This window comes from Doryrhamphus excisus, linkage group LG4, assembly GCF_037039965.1.
Source record: "Doryrhamphus excisus strain RoL-2023G ecotype Guam linkage group LG4, RoL_Dexc_Guam_v1.1, whole genome shotgun sequence".
Taxonomy (NCBI): Eukaryota; Metazoa; Chordata; class Actinopteri; order Syngnathiformes; family Syngnathidae; genus Doryrhamphus; species Doryrhamphus excisus.
The window spans coordinates 5,426,450-5,434,068 of NC_136360.1; positions in this window are offsets into that span (position 1 = coordinate 5,426,450).

The following is a 7,619-nucleotide window of genomic DNA, read 5'->3' on the forward strand; positions in this document are numbered from 1 at the left end:
TTTCAGTCTACACAAGACTGTGTGGATGTGGATGTGTGTGTGACTAAAGATGATGTGAATGTGTGCTGCTGTCCTGCTGTGACTCATCTTGCCAGCTGCAGATGTACCACATCGGATATATTTTTTAAACTGACTCACTTGCAGGATGTGAGGTACATTTATTTTATCCTATTTTGTCAAATATCTGAGTAAATTGTGCCAAAACTACAACAAAATAATAAGAAGTAATATATAAGGATCCGTATTGGCACCTTTTAACACATTCCTGATTAATATGGTCTATATAAAAGACCAGTTGAAAAATTGCAAGAATTTACATTTTGCACTGTTGGATCTTAAAGGTGTTTTAAGTCAAACTTCAAAATACAAACAAACAAAAAAAAAAAGAAATTGGAGTGATACTAATAAAATGTATTGCAAGCTAAAATAGGCTGTTCATCACCTGATTAATGGTTTAAGACCCCCCCCCCAAAAAAAGTCCCGAAACCACCCTAAAATTGAAATATGATATTCAAAAAATGACTCAGTGTTAAGTTTTTGAAACAAGTATAGTTTGCAAAATTTAGTTTTAGCAAAGTTTGCAATTTTAGGACTCAAACATCACATTTGTACACTTTTAATATTGTAAAGGCAACATGTAATATGTAGTTTTCTTTGTGATGCTTAGCATTGCTGTGTTACAGAAAAATTGAATGCATTGGTAATTGGTGTTGGGTGTACTGATCATAAAACATTCCAAGGACCTGTGTGTCACACTGGCTCCAACTCACTCAGCACACTCAGGCAGGGGTTTCTGATATTCCGAGTCACTGTTTCAGGAGAAACAGTCAGGAGATCGGGAAGACCTGGATTCGAATTGCCGCTATGTAAAATCGTTATTGAAGAGTTTGAAATGAAACATCAACATTTGTTGCAAAATGAGACATTTGAGGCTACAACAATGATAAAAAAGCGTAGAATGTCCTTAAGGGACTGTTCAGTTAGGTTTATCAGGAGAGGAATGAGATTTTTTACTGCCTACGTGTTCGCTTTACGACAATTTCAGGGCACATATAGAGAAACAACCTTTCACACTCACATTCACACACCATGCACATTCATTTTTGTCTATGAAAAAATGTCTCCTTAGAGGAGTGGGGGTATGCTGGAACCCATTCCAGCTAAATTCTGGCGAGAGGCGGACTTGTCACCAAACAACCATTCACACTCGCATTCATACCTATGGACAATTTGGAGTCGCAAATTAACCTGACATGGATGTTTTCTGGAAGGTTGTAAGAAAACCCATGCACGGGAAGAACATGGAGATGCCCAAGTGGAGATTCAAACCCAGATCTTCCAGATCTCCTGACTGTGTGGCCAACATACTAACCACAAGGGCACTGCGCGGCCTACACAAAGCACATACAACTCCTATTTACACTTTATGATGCTGGTGTGAATGGCCTGGAACCGGTGCACCATGTACTTTAGTGGTTGGAAGAGGGGCTTTCAACTTAACGAGACATGTGCGGCCTGATTCATTTTCGTTTTTAAGTGTATGTTGTGCGCACAAGAATAATGCGTCATTAGAAATCACTTGACAGAGACACAAAACAGAAAAGCCTCAGCTCTTGGGCTGAAGTCAAATGAAAAGCAGCAGGGAGGAGGGGTGTCAAAAATCACAAATCTTCACCTGCTTTTTTGTGACCTTTTTTTTTTTATCTTTCAGTGAGTATTCAGGGTCAGTGAGGACAAAGGAGGGAGGGAATCTACTCTCCGTGTGCTCAGCAGGGAGCAGCGCATTCTTGACCAACATTTTGGACCTGAAAGTGCGTTTGTTTCACATATCATTGACATGTGTGTATTGTGTACGTACAGTATACCCGGAAAGAAACATCTCCTGGCATTTTTTGTTGTTCAGCATCATACCCAAACCCCACCACAGAGTCTCTCTGGGAAGCACATCATTGTTTTAAATGTGTTCTGCTCTTCATCCGGATCCAGAGGTCTAATTATTCTTGGTCTGAACACACAAACACCCCAATGTCAAAGACACTACAAATCATAGCGTCATTAGTAGGAAAATATGCTTTTTCGATTTCTTTGAGGGTTTGGCAATACAACATAAAAGGCAATGGCAAATGAAAGTAATAAACTAGTTCTCGTCCCTGACTAGAAATGGTTTCATCACTCCATACAGGCAAGAATGGCAGTTACACAAACACATCGGCTGTAAACACTTTTTATTTGAAAGTCAAGATGTAATGAGAAACTTGTGGCTTTCCACACCAGGATAATTGTGTGTGCATTTTTGTGTGTCAGAATGTATGTAAAACACAGGACAGTGTTTTTGCACACACTTTTGTTACTTTTTTATTATGTTGAGAGGTTCCAAATATTTTCTGTCAGACATTCAAGTTCTCATGAGGAATTTCACAAGAGGTTGTGGCAAAAATACATAGACTGTATAGCCAGGTAATATGAGTGTGAAATGTCCGAGTAAATCCAAGTGAACTAGAGAGACCTTGGTTTTTGGATTGCACAACAAATGTCAACACTCCAGTCGAAGGTTACTCAATAACTGATGGCTTACTAGTTTTGAAAAATTGTTATATGATAAGTGATTGGGATAAAATAAAAGTGAAATCGGACATTGACCAGCGTACCGGAATATTTTGTACGACCTTAGAGGTTCCACAGATGATTGCGAAAATAACTATCTTCACACCCTGTGGCACCTCTGTGCAGAGGTTAAGGAAAAGGATCTGCGATGACCTTTCTACGTGGCTATGTTGGGTAGCTAACATAGACAGCACAAAAGCTAATGTAATTTTTACTGCGCTATGCAGGGTCAGGTCGGTGGTCGGAGCCCCCTGTGACCATGCTGTGGTGGGGCAGGTTGGTGCTTCCCTGCTCTGTGGGGCCAGCTCCCTTGCTCTCTTGGGGATGGGTCTGGGTTGCCTGGTGGTCCTTGCTGGTTCTGGTGGATGTACATAATGTACATAATTCATGTAATGTACATAAACAGTGAATTAGTCCATGTTGAATACAGGAAGTGAACAAATGTCACCCCCTTCACTACCCTGTACCAAACTGTTTCATCTCTGTGTGGAGTGTGCATGTTCTGCGTGTGTGGGTTTCCTCCCACATTCCAAAAACATGCTAAGTTAATTGGAGACTCCAAATTGTCCATAGGTATGAATGTGAGTGTGAATGGTTGTTTGTCTATATGTGCCCTGTGATTGGTTGGCCAGTCCAGGCTGTCTCTTACCCGAAGACAGCTGGGATAGGCTCCAGCATACCCGCGAGTGAGGATAAGGGGTATAGAAAATGGATGGATGGATGGATGTGTAGACATCAGGGATCTAGGGAGGACATCTAGGTTATTCCTGTTGACTCAGGGATGCTCTCTTTGTTTTCAACTGGAGGGTACTGGTGGCTCAGGGGCTTGCATGCCACGCCTTACTGTGTCCAACCTCAGCAGTAATGACGCACTGCAAGAGGCCTTGCTTAGGCAGCTCAACAATCCGTCCGAGCTCAAAGAGAAAAAGCTTTTGTCATTATGCAATCAGGACAGTGTGAATACCTAATAGAAAATGACATTTAATCCACAATTTTGACAAGATGTTGCCTTTTAAAGCTGCGGTCTTAAACTTTCAATCTGCTGATGAACCGTGCAAAATGTACATTTTTGCTGTTTTTCAACTGGTCTCAAAATTTAGATTCATGGTATATCTCATCACTGCCATCGTAGGCTCCCATGAGTCTCCAACCATCAGAAACCAAAATTTACGCTAATATCATGGATATTAACGCTACCAGTTAAATGTCCCTTTCAATTGAAATATTCATTCATATTCTGTTTATGGCAAATTACATTTAGTTTTATTACAAACTGGCATCTGGAATAAGTAATATAATTCCTTTCTTGCAAATTACAAACAGAATAAAATGAATGTTTTATGGGGTCATGTGATTTGTTCCTGGCTGCACAATGTGTTTGCAATTGTAATACTGTTGCACATTTGGTTTGCACATTTCAGTTCAACATGCAGATGTAAATGTGAACATCTACAATGGAGATCAGTTATTTCGTCTGCCCCCCCCATTCCATCCTAATGACTAATATCTGTGTAATTGTCTCATTACAATAGCAGGTGGAATGCAAAACCCAGATTGTTTTATTGCTCTATGCTCCTCATAAATCTTATGCTATAATTCAAGTATTGCGGCCTTCCTCTGTCATCCCTCCCCCACAGGACTCCCCTACAACATTCCCAGCACTGGCCCTCAGACCAAGATGTTCCTGTACATGCGTTATACAGGATTTATCTGCTGTTAGATGGGAAATGTGTTGTTCTCAAGGTCTCACAGGGGAGACAGATTTAATGGAAGGGGTGAGATCACTGCACACTGTCATTCTTTTCTCTTTTCCCAGTACTGACGTGAGTGTATTTATTTGACCAACCTTATACCACCCCCATCTTCACTCCACCACTGGCAAGAGATAAGATGTAACCATTAATTTCTCCAACACTCCCTAGCTACCCCTTGAAGAATCAAGCAAAAAAAAAAAAAACAAGCATGTGTGTGAAGTTGCACTTTGGGCATTATCAGTTTAGGTCATTTTTAGTGTTCTGTATGAGTATTTTTTTTTATGAAATTGTTCATAACTATGCTGGTTGCCCACCCTCGGCCATCTCTTTGTGGAGTTTGCATGTTCTCCTCATGAATGCGTGGGACTCTGGTTTCCTCCCACATTCCAAAAACATGCTAGGTTAATTGGCGACTCCAAATTGTCCATAGGTATGAATGTGAGTGTGAATGGTTGTTTGTCTATATGTGCCCTGTGATTGGCTGGCCCGAAGACAGCTGGGATAGGCTCCAGCACCCCCACAATCCTCGTGAGGATAAGCGGTAGAAAATGAATGAATGAATGAATATGCTGGTTGCACAATGGCAGTATGAATTCATATAGATTAGTACGTGCCAAGTTTCAAGTGCAGTAGAATGTTTCACTTTCCCGGGGCGCTGGACAAAAGCACTTAAGTCAAGGGGAGAATGCATGCAAGCTCTGACAGGGAATCCCCACATTTTAGGTTTGCGCCACCCAACGTGCGTCCCTTGAATGGAAGTGTCCTGCCTTTCCTCCTTATAGGAAAATAGGGCCCAATATTTTAAAAGCAGCCTATGTTGCACTATAATTCTGATACACTGTTAGGACTTAAATGTTGGCAGCGACAGTGTGACCTGGAGAGGCGTGACTGTTGAGAATGGTCATCCTGATCTGAACCTGAGCAGTGCCAGCTCCAGTTCTGTGTGAGATACTGCTTCTACTGGAGTTTAAGTAAGGACTATGAGCATCTACACTGACGCAGACTCTACATCAGTCAGTCGAGGAGGGAGGGAATGAAGCCAAAATGCAAAGCTCTCGATTTACCAATCATATATCTATGTTGCTAACCTTTTGGATCATAACAACATTGTGGGTTCCTTTTGCTCAAGACTGACACGACTTTTAGGAATTGTTTCAGAAAGATTTGCTTGGTGAGCAGCTTGAAGATGCATCAGCATCACAGACCGGGTATAATTTGCTGCAGAAGACATGAGACAGATCCTCTTAGCAGCCTGGACTTGGCATACGCTTCAGTGGGGGCAACCTGAGAAGCATGATTGTCTTGTAACTCCTTCCCGCAGTGGAGCCCTCCTCTGCCCTGTTGCTTGCCCGTGGGAGGACTGCTGGCCTCAAGCCATGCAGTCAACTTCTGCAAGCACATAACTGCGATGTTTCTTCAGTATGTTGCTAAGTATGCCATGCCTGGCTTCCAGGCAGTTCAGTCTGAGGTGCCACAGGGCCTCTTTGACCAATTAGAGTGAAACTCTACTGGGTAGGATTCAGACCTCCTGTTGAGAGCTGCCAGGCAGATCTACCTCTATCCCAGACAAACTGCAGGCTTCACCACAAACACATCATAACTTGAACCTTAACTTCTTTATCTCTTTGCTGCTCTTACATACAGATGCCCTGAATAAAAAAGGACACCTTGTTTGTTGTCTGAATTAGAAAAACCTCCTCTTTTCACCTTTCTTTCTGCACATGTTTTCTGTGGTCTCCAGATGTTTCTCTAACCTGGGGACCTTTTGTAGCCAGTGACTTTATTATTGTTGTAGAAATATGAACTATTTTGTAAATGAAAAACAATATATACAGCAAAAATGTGGAAAAAACAAAGACACAACGTAAAAAAGCTGCCATGTTGATACTAATAATTAACAACACAAATCTTTGGCTTTAAAATGCTCATGAAAAAGTCACCAAAAAGTTGAAACAAACAATAAAAAAATGAAAGTACTCCCTCAGTTTTTCATACCGCTGTCATTGGTAAATAAACAACTATGAAATAAGAGTGAAATGAAGTGTTGATCATATTCCTGGAAACACATTCAAACACATTGAGCCATGAAAAGCCAAGAAAGTCACATATACCCAACAACAACAACACAATCGGAACGTTCACTGATATTGGGTTGTGAGAACTATGATCTTCATTTTATACCCCTTATCCTCATGAAGGCCGCGGGGGTGCTGGAACCTATCCCAACTGTCTTCCGGCGAGAAACTGGGTTTGATTCCTCCCTCGGGCACCTCTGTGTGAAGTTTGCATGTTCTCCCGTTGGTTGGGCGTTGGTTTCCTCCCACATTCCAAAAACATGCTAGGTTAATTGGCGACTCCAAATTGTCCATATGTATGAATGTGAGTGTGAATGGTTGTTTGTATATATGTGCCCTGTGATTGGTTATATAGCGACCAGTCCAGGGTGTGCCCCGCCTCTCGCCCGAAGACAGCTGGGATAGGATCCAGCATGCCTGCGACTCTCGTGAGGACAAGTGGTATAGAAAATTTATCTCTAGATACAGATTACATTGAAGTAGGAGACAATTCGTGTATAAAAGTCATATATATGCTCAACAGTTACTTAAAAAGCTTTGTGCTCCTCAACAAAGCACTGTTGGTAGCCTTTGTGGAAAATGTGAAAGATGTGAGATTATCCAAGAAAAGCAAATAAAACAAAAACATTTATTTAGTTGATTTCGCTCCATTTATAAATATTGTGGGTAATTCTTCAGCTCCATTACCAATCAGGCTTTGGCAACGAATCAACAACTGTGTACATATTTGCAATTTTGCTGCATATTACTCCATTACATTAACAATATTTATGTCCTTGTGACACATGAGCCGTGACTTTGCTGTCAAAGGACCACCAAGCCCTTTTTTCCCAACAAAAAGCTGGCAATGAACATTATTTATGATTTGCTGCTAAGCCACAGTCAAAAAGATTCAACAAAATTCCACCTTAATCACTTCCTTGATGGAAAGCCAGACGTACTTTGTTGGGGGAAAAAGGTAAGACTGAAGTCGCTGACTCTAATAGCAGAAAGGCATTGCAACACAGACCCAGAATGGAACCCATCTCATCTGCATTAAAGGCAGCAGCAGGTACCATTACATTTTGTATACAAATACAAAAATCTTCATCTTATTTTTGCAGATTCTCATAATGATTAACAAACTAATACAAAATCAGTCAAAGATCTTGAAGAATTTCAAGTGAAAAGTATCGGTATCGATATC